The sequence below is a fragment of the Cetorhinus maximus genome, chromosome 8 (assembly GCF_964194155.1).
Source record: "Cetorhinus maximus chromosome 8, sCetMax3.hap1.1, whole genome shotgun sequence".
Lineage (NCBI taxonomy): Eukaryota > Metazoa > Chordata > Chondrichthyes > Lamniformes > Cetorhinidae > Cetorhinus > Cetorhinus maximus.
Genome location: NC_135886.1, coordinates 36,514,855 through 36,528,906, shown reverse-complemented (window position 1 = coordinate 36,528,906; position 14,052 = coordinate 36,514,855). Strand labels below are relative to the sequence as shown.

Here is a 14,052-nt window from a genome sequence, read left to right as displayed (position 1 = left end):
TAATTTTTTAAAAAAATAATGAAAGTAAGTGGGGGGAAAAATTAAAAAAAAAAAAAAAAATGAATATAGAAAAAAGGGGGATCAAAAAGGGGTGGGGATGGAGGAGACAGTTCATGGTCTGAAGTTGTTGAACTCAGTGTTAAGTCCGGAAGGCTGTAAAGTGCCTAATAGGAAGATGAGGTGCTGTTCCTCCAGTTTGCGTTGAGCTTCACTGGAACATTACAGCAGGCTAAGGATGGACTGTGGACAAGAGAGTAGGATGGTATGTTGAAATGGCAAGCGACAGGAAGGTCTGGGTGATTCTGTCTGCAAGTATCTGCAGTATTTTGCCTTTATCTTACTGCCTTTAAAGATGACCCAATCTGTTGCATCTTGCAGCTTGAGTGTGTTATTTAATAAATGCCCGACAAATCATTAATGCAAACGTTGTCCTTGTTGAAATTAAACCAGTTCATCTCAGTTGAGAAATGCAGTATGTTAAACATTCTCTTTTTATTTATCAAGTTAGGTGTTAATGATTTCCCTCTCCCACCCTTGCAACCTGAACACATTAAGAAAATTGCAAATGCTTTAGTCTCATATGTCCAGCCTATAGATTTTTTTTTCAGTACCAATGTATAAACTTTTTCTTTCAGCTTCTCCATTTCACTTGGGGCCACCACAATGCTGATTGATCATCCTTTTTCATCTCCTCCTGTCACCCACTATTCTTCCAATCCCACTTCATTTAAATCTCTTGCCACTGCAGACTTTCCATCTGGTCTTCAGCCTTCCTCCTTGCAGACCCATGTTCACCACTTGCTTCACACATATCCTCTCTCTCCACAACAGGTGACCTTACCATTCCAATCTCTTCTTGGCTACTTTCTTCGATGCTCCACAGTCTTCACTGATGTGCTGGTTCCTACTTTTGTACTTTGTTGCTACTCCACACATCCATCTCAATATCCATATCTCATTAGTATCCAGTTCTTGTTCCTCTCTTTTTGATGTTTCCTAAGTTTCTGGGCTAAATAACAAGGCTGTTCTCACATATCTCTTGTAGATTCTTCCTTTCGGTTTTAGCAATGCTTTTCCAATCTGACAGTCCCTATATTGAATCTTTGGTCTGCTGATTTTCATCCCCGTGTCTCCCAGTGCTTTTCTTCAGTTCTCCAGATACCCTGTCATCTTCCCATCACCTCCACCACATAGCTCAATGTCATCTACAAACATCATTGACCATGGCATTTCATGTTTCACTTGCTCAGTTAGAACATCCATGACAGTCAGGAAGAGGATCCTTAGGCAATCTAACATTGGCTTCGAAAATCTCAGTCTCCCTCACTCTGCTTATGTCTGGCACTCCTTAATCATGACCTGTAATAGTTGTATGTACTTCTCAAACACCCCCTGAATTCCAGCATATCTCCAGACTTCCACCCTCGACACCCTTCTCTCGATCAATGGATAAAATCTTCATGTTGCATTGGCCTTCCCGATATTTCTCCATCACTTGCCTCAAAACAAAATTGGCACTGGTGATATTTCATCCAGGCAGGGATCCAAACTGATCTTCATGGATCCTCATTATCTTTCTCAGTCTCTGTTCCATGACTCTCTCCCATATCTTGAAGGTGTGGCTAGGAGTTTAATTCCTTGATAGTTTTTGCAATCTTGAGTGTCTCCCTCTCCTTTGACTATTGGTACCAAAATGCTCTGCCTCCACGCCTTTGGGTTTTCTCTCTTATCACAACACAGTTGAGTAGCTTGTTCAGGACCTGGACTAAAACAAATAAACATTAGCCCAAATTTTGCTGGAGTGGGGCATCTCACAGTGTGTACTGTTAAACGTTTCCCCACACCCTTCAGCTCAAAGTTTTTTCTCTTGTAAGTTTCTGGAAGTACAATCTAATAACGTTATGGTTAGGGAATGTGGCATCTGGGATCTTAGTAAACAATGTGACAGTCTATCTCCTTAACCAATGAGATTTAAGGTTTGGAAAAGAAATGGGAATGACAGAGAAGGAAGGTGATTTAGTGTTAAATGAGGCACAGTAAGAGAAATAAAGGGAGATTGGATTAAGAGAAAGAAAAAAGAGATAGAAAGAAAAAGTAAAAAGAATTGAATTTACTATTTATTACAAGCAGGAATAAAACTCAACATTTTAAACTGTTCCCTTTCTGGGCTGGAGAGGTTGACTGGCATTGCATCAACAATTAACATATTGTCAAAATGGTACTTACACTGTTAAGTACGAGCTGGCTTTCTGAGGTGAGTTTAATGGGCAATAAATATGCAAATGCAGGGGTAACGGGCAGGTTGAGGACAGCTGCTATTTGAGAGCAGCATCTGGCTGCATGGCATTAATCTGCCAGTAGGTTGTGGCAATTTGCAACTGATGGAGTATCTCTTAATCTCCTGACCTTCTTGGCTAATTTCTGGTTCAATAACGCTGAGTGTCATGAAGCTGCCATCATTTTTTCAGCATTATTCTGCAATCCTCTACGCACGTCTCTCTCAAGAACAATTTTCAGACTATCACTGGTGGGAGGGGTGGGGATGTGGTATAATTATTACTGACCTGACCCGCAGGGAGCAGCTTGGTCAGAAAGTCACAAGGACATGCAACCGGGGATGGGAGGGATGGTCAGCCAGTTGGCAAGGGAAAATTATGTCAGAAACCTCATGAATGATGGGAATCATGGGTGGGGGAAAGTTGTAAGACTCAATAGTGGGGGTGGGGTGGTTGTGTTGTGTCAGTTTCCTCAGTGAAGGGGTGGGGGGCGGGCATTGGGACAGTGGGGAGATGTTGCAGGTTTGGGGGCAATTGGAGGCCTGGTGGTGGAGGGTGGGTTCAGAGGTCTTGAAAGGAAGATCATTGGGGGCACGCCAATGCTTCTCAGGAGAGGTACCTGGACCCAGGAGCTAGGTGTGCAGGCTGTTACCTTTCTCAATAAAGCTGCTGACTTATCTGTTGCTCAGGGAACCCAGACGACTGCCATTAAAGTTAAAAACCTGAAAGAGGATGACGCTCACAGCCTCATTATAATATTTAAAGAAAAGACCAGCCTCTTGGGATCGGTTTGATCACCCGCCCGCCTTCCAGTTTCAGTTAAAGCTCAAATAAAGTAATAAAGTGGGTTGGAGGTGGGCTGAGTTGGGAAACAGATTTCTCAAACGTTAAACCCCTTCCCCACTTGACACAAACCCACCCTATTTTTTAGGCTAAAACTCCCCCTTTGTGACAGAAATACTGTTACAATTTTACGTGTTTAGTGTCAGTTTGCTTACTTGCTTTAACATTATTAAAACTACTATTTATCAATTTCTAATCAATAACTTATCAAAACTGCAGTACATTTCTGTTCTTTCTGTATTGTTTCTACATGATATGAATAATGAAAAGTTTGATTTTTTTAAACGATACAGTAGTAAAGCCCAAGCAACTAAAGGTAATTCACATATTTCTCCTAAATAAGGAATATGAAATCTATCACATGATTGGATGAACTGTGCTTAGACAACAGAGTGCTTGTAGTATATCTAACCTCAAACAACACTACAAGTCTGTTGTTAAAAATCTCCTTAAATGGAAACAGTAGCATATTATACAATCAAATGTGCTGAGTAACAGGGGTTTCCTGTATTCCAAAAAAACTTTAGGGCAACGTAGATGACTGTGAATCATTCCAAACTAAAAATAATTTAACCCATTGCTTTCACTTCGCATAATATTTACTACATTGATTTTAAGCTCTGGAATCTTTGGGGGTAATTGTTGTGGCGGGAAGGGGTAGGTGCCCAAAGGAGACCGGCAATGGGGGAGAAATTGGCCCATTTTTGAGCATTAAGCAAGTGTCCAGTGGATGATTTTTGGGGTGGGGGGCAGTGGGGTGGTAGAGGCAGGAGTGGCGGCATCCTGTGCCCCATCGTGCGCTAGAAAGGCACCAGCTGCTATATTGGCAGCTGTGACCTTGGAGTGTGTAGGGTGCCCAGCAGAAACAAAGCATTAAGCCTCTGGAATACATGCTGATCAAGATTGTTTCAGGGCCCTCTTCAAGATTTGGCAGAAACTGGGAGACATATGCTGCACTCAGTTTTTTTTGGTGGTGGTGGAGTGGCGGAGGTGGGATGGGTAGGGGGTTGGGGGTGCGGGGTTGACTGCAGCCTAACCATAAAGGGAGAGCTAGGAGTCGCTGACAATTAGATAAGTCCTTTTTTTTAAACTTACCTTAATAAGGAGCCAGGAACTCCTGTTCCCTCTCACTTTACAACAGTTCTGCAGGCCACAGCTAGCCCTGGATTGCCCCTTCCCCTGTTCACATACACCCCCACTCCCAGAACTACTGGCTGGCTGGTTCATTGCTCAGCCTGAAGGAACTGACTGGAGAGCTCTATTGAGAATGCCCAAATAGCAGCTTGCTGGTTTTATGGAACTGAGGCTACTCTGAAGTGAGCCTTGAGCTGATGCCTTTGGACACGTATTCCTAATGGTCTAATGTAGAGTGTGTCCCTTCACCGCAATCTCGGTAACTTGTTCAACCCTGATCGGAGCTGCTGACCCCATATCCTCTCCACCATGAAGACTGTACTTCCGCCTCTGTGACATTCCCCATTCCTCCCCCCTCCCTCAGCGCATTTGCTGCTGAGACCCTTAGGGCGGGATTTTCCGGACCCGCCCACCGCCGGGATCATCCAGTCCCACCGAAAGTCAACGGACTTTTGGCTGGGCCACGAATCTCCTGCGGTGGGTCCCACCACGACGGGGCCGTAAAATCCCGGCCTTAGTCTTTTGTTATCTCCTCTTTCTTAAACTCCAGCACATCCAAAAGCCTACTGTCCGTTTCCTATCCTGTACCAAACCCCGTTTACCCATTACCTATGCACTTGCTGACATACAGTGGTGCCCGATCCAGCAGCCCCTCAAATTTAAAATTTTCATGCTCACGTTCCACTCTCTCTAGGCCCTCACCCCTCTCCATCTCTGCAATCACCTCCAACAATCTCCAACTCCGGCCTCTTGTACTGTCTCCCATCCCAGATAGGAAAGGCTGGAAAGCCTAAATTCTGCCTGGGATAGCCCTGCCCAGTAACCAATAAAATAAGGGAAACTTGGACCAGGACGTGAGGTGGTGCTGGTGACCATAAGGGCGAGGCGGGGCTGGGGTGGAGCTGGTTAAAAGCAACTAAAACTTTTAACTTATTTTGTGGAGTCACAACATTATCATCTCTCTGCTGGCTGACTCACAAACTGGATGTCCCATTCAAACTACTCCTCTGGGCCAGCAGCCAGTGGGCATGCTCAGAAAAAAAACCAGAGAGGCAAAAGTAAGAGGAGACTCCCAGGCTCAATCTCCCCCAGGCTGTCCTAGAAACACAGGACAAAAGGTGTTCCTTAAGGGACGCAGGACAAACAGCCTAAATAAGGAACAATCCCTTAAAATACAATACAAAAACAGAAAATGCTGGAAAGACTCAGCAGGTCAGGCAGCATCTGTGAAGAGAGGAATAGTGTTAACGTTTTGAGTCTGTATGACTCTTCTTCAGGGATTTTCACTTAAAATACATGATAGTTAGTCACCTTCTGGGATCCAATTGTGCCAGGATTCCTTACCACTTCTCTTAGCCATTTAAATTCCAATAGGGATCGAGAGTGGTTGGCTTTCCTACTCACTCAACCCACCTTTCTAATTTCGTCCTTACCTCCAGGTTAAACCGAATGCTTAACAGCAGCACATTACCATTGGTTCTGATTGAGTCACTCAAAATGGGAACCTATTTTCTTCAGATATTAGCCTATTTTCTCTTTCAAATTATAAGAAACGCGGTGTACCGGGCAGGTTACTTGTTAGAAACAGTAAACTTTATTTACAGAGCTCCTGATGAAGCTACATGCTTGCAGAAGGTCCACGACTAGAAAGCTCTGCCCCTAAGATTACCTGCGCTTAGGGCTGATTCGTCTGTACAGTCACATCATCCCCAAAACAGTATGAAAGGTTTTACTTACAATCCCTGCACAGATGTTGGCTCACCTGTTACATATTGCCCAGCATTTGTGCTTTAATTCCCATTTTCCAGCACTGCTGTCTGTCTCTTGACAGGCAAAAGAAAAAACTCCTGGAATGTATTTTTCCTTTAATCCTCTAAACAGACACTGCCCCTCAATGACGTCTCACATGATTGGCTTTCCATGTGTAGGCACATAACAAAACAAGTCCAGTAGGTCATATTCTCCGTGATTTGATTGTTTTCAGATTCCAGCACTGGGCAAAACTTTGTCCGTTCCTTTCCCTGGGGGAACGCTGTGCTTAATTGTTTAGCTGCCCCTGGCTGAAAACTGACAAAAGTCATCAGCAAACGTCAAGGGATTTGATTATTAGTCTGCGTTGAAATGTAAACCAACAGCTATAGTCACACTGGGCGCTCCCCAAGTCAAACTCTTACTGGGCAGGACTCAGTATTTATAATTTATAACACTGGAAATTAAAATGACAGAATCTTAAAATGAAGCATGAAGATAGATGACACACCAAATATACAATCAGATCCAATTAGTCTAGTTGTCAGTTGCACTGTAAATTACTGTATAAAGATAATCTAGAGGAAATACAGGTGCAGTAATAAAAACCTGATGTCTTGTTTACAATGAGAACTGATGCCACAATCCAAGCTCTGTTTGGATTGTGGAGAACTGCACTATTTTTTAGTGTTGGCTTTCATCGGGCAGGTCAATGGACAATTTTCTAAAAAAAATATTTTTTTATTTATATACGCTCAGAGTACATTTTGGGCAGAGTCTTTGAGTTCAGTGGGCGGGCGCAGTCAGTGGGCCTGGGAAGGGCCGGGAAACGGGCCGCTGCCCACGATTGGCCCCCGACCGCAATTCCATGTTGGCGGACCAATTAAGGCCCGCCTAGCATGAACTGCGGCTCCCCATTGGTCAGGCAGGGCCGGGGGCCTGACAGCCGCCAGGGCCAATGGTGACCCAGCGACTGGTTTAAAAACGGCCCAGACAGCCCCTGGAAGGCTGCCAGCGAAGAAGACATCTTCGGTGTTGTCAACAGGAAATTATGGCTTCCACTGCGGCTGCAGACGCCGGGCTGGAGGGCAGGTCAGATGGACTCTTGGCCCTCTGGTTTTCAGATGAGTGCCTCGCGGTCCTCCTGGAGGAGGTGGCTGCCAGGGGGGGACACCCTTGTCCCCAGGGATGGAAGGAGGAGGCCACAACACCTGACAAAAAGAGCTTGGGAGGAGGTGGCAGCGCTGGTCAGCAGCCATGATGTTGTGTGGCGCACATGGGTCCAGTGCCGCAAGAGGCTTAATGACCTGCTGTGCTCAGGAAAGTACTGTGTTGGCATGGATCAGTGTGAGGAAGTGTTAAGGGCTGGCCCTCCCCCCTGTGGAGCTCAGGGGTGTTAGACTCTGAGTGCCAACTGTCAATGGCACCAGAGCTGGCCAAGGGGGTGAGCCCTGGCTGCTTGGACTGGGTGCCTTGCGGCTCGAGGGCCATGACTCGGATGTGCCCTGCAAGGTGTTCCTCAGGTGGGGTTGGCGAGGCTGTAATGGCGCTGCAGGTAGAGAGTGACTAATCCATGCTCCTCTGTCCTTTCAGGAGGAGACATCCCATAACAATATTGAAAGGTTGCGCACCAGCAGAGGACCCCAAAACCTTCTAATCCTCATGAGGTACAAGCAGGATCTCTTGGAGATGGAGAGCTGGCATGCACCTCGGTCAACCGGCCACAAAGAGGCTGGGGTGCCAGACTAAGGTAAGAGTGCAGTGCACAGAGGTGAGAGTTTCGGACGGTGCAAACATTCGTGTGTAGTCTCATCATTGATGGGAGCCTTAAACCTGGATTTCCCTTTTTGAAAGACAAGGGCACCATGATGCAGATCTCCATTGTCTCACCAGGGTACCTGGCATGCACAGCGACAGTGTGATGACTTTAACCATTGTTTTCCCTTAGATTTGCCACCACGCACCCAATCACAGGGCCCCTAAGAGCCACCCCTGACCCCAGAGGACCACCAGGCTCCAGATGCACCTGCATCACATCCGCTCTTTGAACCAGTCTCCAGGGCAGATACCAGCACCTCGGTGGACGTTAGATCAGCGGCCAGAATGCCGATGCATAGCAGTGAGGGCACTTCACATTCGCTTGAGGAGCAGGCAGAGGCAGAGAGTGCCCAGGGAGCCAGCAGTTGGAAGGCTGCTGGAAACCAGGATGATGCTGGATCAAAGGCAGATGATGAGCTTCTGGAGTTGTCCATTAGGCGGCAGATGCTGGATGTCCAGTGGGATGTGCGGGAGGACCTGGCGGAGATCCATGAGGGTCTACGTGCCATGGTCTCCGTGATGGAGGAGTCCATGCGGAGCGTGAGCACTGCGTTGACCCTCAGGGCCGAGCGCACTGCCTCCTCCATTGAGAGAATGGCGACTCTCATGGAGACACTGCTCCAGGAACAGAATCAGGGGTTCCTGGGGGTGCGCTCGGACCCGCAAGCTCTCACTCAGACTCTGGCCTCAGGTGGTCAGTGCCAGTATGGGAGATGGATGAGGCACCCAGTATCCCAGCTAGGTGCCCGTCCATCAATTTTGAGCAGGGAGGTCCTCACGTTGGCGCACAAACTGCCTGTCGTCCCTGCGGGCTTCTCTCAGGGCGCTCTGGATGACAGCAACAACTCCTCTGCCCCTCTGCCAGTGACCATGGCATCTGATAAGGCTGCAGCAACTGTGGCACTGGCTGTCCCTCCCAGGCGGGGCCAGCACAGGCTCCACTGGCCAGATGCCAACCGCCAAGGACATCAAGGCCAATAAGACAGCAGAGTGAGCCGGCTGTGTACAAGGCCAGTGCCAGCGAGGGTTGGAGCCACTAAGACATAGCATTTGTAAATATAAGTTTAAGGCACCACGAGCACAAAAGGGATGGGTCACGGGGGATCTCCTGTTGTGCAATGTTTTGTCTATTTTAACTGGTCTGGGGTTGAAGACCAGAGAAGTTTTTGTTAATTTGTTTGGCCTATCAAAATGAGATAAATTTTCTTTTGTCATAATGGCCTGAATATGCTTCACCTTTTTTATTTAATGTGGTGCAGGGTACGCCAGTATGTAATGCTGAACGTGGGTGGCTCTGAACTTTAATGCACAGGCACTGAGTGGACTTTGGGGTAAAAGGAAAGGGTCATTTCAGACATCCAGGATTGAAGCGGCAGCCCTGGCATGAGGTGGTAGGTCTTAATTGGCAGCCTAGCTGAAGGAGTGTTGGATCAAGGTGTCCCTGGTGTCCCTGCCTCCCTGAAGGATACAGAGGTCTGCCTCCATGCCCTCAGCATTCTCCTCACCGGGCTCCTTTTCTGACTCACTACTGGATTCATCCTCTGTGGCCTGTGGAGCTCCGTCAAGATCCTCTTCCTCCAGTGGATCCCCCCTTGCCAGTGCCAGATTGTGGAGAGCACAGCATGGGACCATGATCAGTGACACCCACTCTGGGGGATATTGTAGTGTACCCCCGAACGGTCCAGGCATCAGAGGCGCATCTTCAGAAGGTCTATGGTTCTCTCTATCACCGCCCTTGTGGAGGAATGGCTCCTGTTATAATGCTGCTCTGCCTCTGTTCTTGGGTGGCGGAGAGGCATCAGAAGCCACCTTTTCAAGGAATAGCCCCTGGCACCCGGCAGCCACTCATCCACCTGGAGCACTGAAGAGCCTCAGCACTTGGGAGTGTCTCAGGATGTAAGCGTCATGGGAGCTGCCTGGGTACCTTGCACAGACTTGCAGAATCTGTATCCTGTGGTCACAAACTACCAGCACGTTCATGGATTGGAATCCCTTCCTGTTAACGAAGGCACCGGGCTCACCCGCTGGCGCCTTGATGTGTGCAGTCGATTGCATCCTGGACGCGTGGGAACCCAGCAGTTGTTGCGAAGCCTCTGACTTGCTCAGCCTGCCTGGCCTCGTCTGTATGGAAATGAATAAATGTCATTACCAGCCTGAACAGAGCATCAGTCACCAGCTTGATTTAACTGTGGACAGCTGATTGGGAAACTCCACACAGATTCCTCACTGACCCCTGGAAAGAGGCGGAAGCATAGAAGTTGAGGGCCACTGTGACCTTCAGAGCCACCCACCCACACAGTCGGAGCTGATCTCAGGCCCAATCATCTGACAAATGGAGGTCACGGTCTCCTTGAGAGGCGAAGTCTCCTTCGGCATTGCACCTCGGACATATTGAGGTAGCTGCACCGCTGCCTGTAAACCCTGGCAGTGGGGTAGTGGTGTCTTCTGCTGCCCCTTCCGCCTTGGACTTCCTACTGGCCCTGCGTCCCTTGTGCCTGCACCTCTCCTCCCACAGGTCGCTCCCCTGGAAGCTGCATTGGGACACCTGCCCTCTCCCTTCTGCCCCTCACTTCTTCCTCAGAGGAGGTGCCTCCAGTGGAGACCACAATCCCCATTCCCAGGGTAACAGAAGGCTGTCTGATACCTGGAATTGTCCACATGGTCCGAATCCTCTGGGGTCCTTGGAGACACTAAAGTTACCTGAAATGAAGCCTGGAAATGCTAAGAATGAAGCCCCGAACAGAGATGAAGCTGCCAAGTACCAATAAGCAACCAGCCACAAACTATCTCCCAAACTCCTCACTGCTCACACTGGCAATGCCGCTGACACTTTTCATCCTGCCCATGGATGAGGTTTTGCAAACTGTCGGCTGGCCATCTGCCCGATGAGCACCAGATCGTACAGGTAACCTAACATTGGCATCAATGACCTTTTTAATGGCCTTAACTGGCCTCTTCATTAATGGTGGGTGTGGTTCCGACTCTCGCTTGCGCCCGATGAACGAAATATCGCATGAGTGTTCGATGATATCTGACGCTTACCTGACATCACCATGCGCTATTTTACACTCGAGCGGGTCAGGTGCGCGCCCACCCGTTCAGTAACAAGCTCTGCCCTCTGAGACTCTGTGTCAAATGCACAACTGCCAGATACTGCAATAAAAAAACAGAAAATGCTGGAAATACTCAGCAGGCCGGGCAGCATTTGTGGGGAGAGAAACAGGGCTAATGGTTGGAATTTTCCAGCTCCTCACACTGGCGGGATCTTCCAGTCCTGCCGATGTGAATGGAGATTTCAATGGCTCATTGGCCCTGCCATGGGGGAATCTGCTGTGGCGGGGGGAGGGAAGGGGGGAGGGGGTGGGGGTGGGGGTGGGGCTGGAAAATTCCAGCCAACATTTCAGGTTAATGGCCTTTCATCAGATGCTGCGTATACTGGGGGCGCTGCATATTTTTGACCTGGATTTAGTTTATAAAGTGTCGAGAACAGACAACAGGTAACATTGATCGGTGAAGGAGGTAGTGGTGGTGGGGTATAGGTGAGCAGAATGGAAGTATATATATCAGTGATTTCTTTTGAAGCAATCAATTTTATTTCTGGAGAATATTTTACTTTAAATGTGAGATATCTGCTTTTTAGTGAGCCAAAATTTAATGGAAAACAGCACTGTTTAAACGAAGCAGCTAATGCGTGTTCTGTTCATGCACTGAAGAAAACCGATCGAGTGGATTTTACAAGTTGGATTTCTCTACACACAAAATCACCTAACTTAAAATAAGAGTTAACACATTTGTATCCATTATGAAAGGCCCTGATTCTTTTAGTTGTTGCTATTGACCATTTCAAAATCCAATTGCACAGAGTTAAGTTCTACACTTTTTGTAATATGCCTTTAAGGGATAACAGCATGGCACCACTTTAAGGGAAGTGTGTCATGTGATCCAGCTTCAGTTTGACTTGGGTCTGGAGCAGAACACAGCACAGCTCTGCAGCTCTGACGTCCTCAAGCTTTCTGTCCATATATCTGCTCACATGTGCCTAGAATTAATAAATGATACCACAACATGTTTGCACACTCCCTTATGATCGAATGGTGCCTTTATATGCCTCAAAGTGATGGTAGGTTGCTATCCCTTAAAGACATATTACAACAATGCTCAGTCAGCAATTGAAGATTCAGTACAATGCCTTTCAAACAAGCTTCCTGTCTGTGTTAACGTGCGGATGAAATCTGTCCAAAGTAAAATTACATGCAGGTGCCTGGTAAATTCTCCAGCTGTTTCCTCCACTCGTTCAGTATTTCCTCAGCATTTCCAACCGCGTTGATCTAAATGATTATCTGGGGCAACATTAGCACAAAGAAGATGACTGTGGTCCATATCGCAGGTTTATCTTCGATGTGCAATGTGAGGTGTGTGAACTCACTTTCAAGACGGAATATTATATTTTGGGTTAAAGTGAGGTACAAATCACAGTTATGTGTTCAGTGGCCAGGGAGAATGGGCTGCACCATCTGTTGCTTCCTTTGGAGGGTTGGCCATTTAAAAACACTCGCAAGGCCTTCAGCAACGGGGAGGTCACGGGAAGGTCATCCTCTGTCCTTACAGCAAAGCCTTTCATTCAACTATTCAAACTCCTTCAGTGCTACCCCTTTGGACAGCAGCACAGTCTGCTCTGCCCACGACAACAGTCAACCTTCACCTACTCCCTGCCACAGACATCCAGGTGAACAGTTCCAAAATACAGCAGAAATATAACAGATGAAATGATAATGTTATACAGCATGTGGATTTATGATTTCATTCCTTTGTCCTGTGAAAAATGGACATAAATACCCAAAGTCTACCATTTAAATCAGAGAATTGGTTGGTCCCAGGTGCAGGGCAATTGCCCATTGGAACTTAAAGCTTCCCAGGCAATTCCCACACAGTCCTTGCGTGGGGACATCCGGTTGGGGGGGGGTTCTGCCAGCACATCCTCTGGGGTACCTCTGGGGTGCAACCCTCCCAGGAAGCAGACAATGTGTGATTTCTAATATTAAAGGCACACAATTCATTCTAAAGTCACTTGGCGGAGCTTCTCAGTTTGCCCAGCACCAGGAGATCCGACTCGTTTTAAAACGTGCTGACGTGAAAATGCCACTTTGTTCATCTTCACAAAAATGATTCAAGGATGCTCTCCCTCCTCACGAGTGCTGTGTTAATGAGGGTTTACCTTGCTCTAAAAGATTATCTGTTTTCCAGTGAGGATGATCTAATTATTCACCCCTCTCCCGGTTATCTGAATCCTGTTTTGAGGGATAGACAAAGCAACAAGACATTCTTGCTGCGCCTGTCACAATTCTTTAAATTAGTGCAACACCACCATCTGCTGGGGAAAAAGGTTATAGCATGAGGAAATATTACTGCTTCAAGCTTCAAGCCACCTTTAAAATTGATTGGCCCAGATCTTCTGTTTCCTGGTGGGCTTGTACCCCGGAGATACCCCAGAAGATGTGCTGGGGGACTCCCTCCCCCCAACCCCCCACTGGATGTCCACATGCAAGGACTGCACCAGAATTGCCTGGAGAGTTTAAAGCTCCAATGGACAATTACCCTGCACTTGGAACCATCTAATTCTCCGGTTTAAATCGTAGACTTTGGATGGTTCAGAATCTGGTAGCAAATAGTTAAACGGGAAAGGTTAGTGGTTTGGCTTGTAGCCCTTTACCCGTATTGTCTCCTGGCTTGATGAGGTTTCACTTATTGTAGGTGTAACTTGGAGGCAGTCAGTATTTAGTTTTTCTTAAACTATTTATTTACACTATTTACATCCAAGATCTCATGGTAAGGACATTGTTCTCTGGACACAGACAGTTCTGCGTCTTTCTCCTTTGGAGCCTCTTGGTCATCTGACCCTGATATCATGCTTACATTATCATTAACACAATTGCCTAATTAACATAACTATTAACCCATGATGTCTCCTCTCAAGGATAATGTCAAAACTATTAAATTATTTTGTTAAACTATTTACATTCTCACCACCTCACCTCAAAGTCATGACCTCACAGGTTGAGCCTGTCTGGTGTTTTTATGACTCTCCCTGATCTCGTCTTGAGTATTTTAGGTTGAGGGTGCTGGTCTACCCTCGGTTCCTGGACTCGATCCTCACTGCTTGAGGTTTATGCTGTTGAGTCTGTCTCATCATTCCCATCACGGTGACACTGGAATGATTGTTTCCTTGCGCACT

At 47.1% G+C, this 14,052-nt stretch overlaps 1 long non-coding RNA gene across 1 annotated transcript; it reads right to left on the bottom strand.

Moving 5' to 3' along the window:
• Window positions 1-301: 301 nt before the first annotated feature.
• LOC144683267 (uncharacterized) lies at window positions 302-6,136 on the bottom strand. Its single transcript, XR_013577215.1, has 3 exons — window positions 6,016-6,136; window positions 2,929-3,101; window positions 302-1,765 (listed from the first exon to the last, which is right to left on the bottom strand). It is a non-coding gene; the product is annotated as an uncharacterized LOC144683267 (long non-coding RNA).
• Between the last annotated feature and the right edge of the window lie 7,916 nt (window positions 6,137-14,052).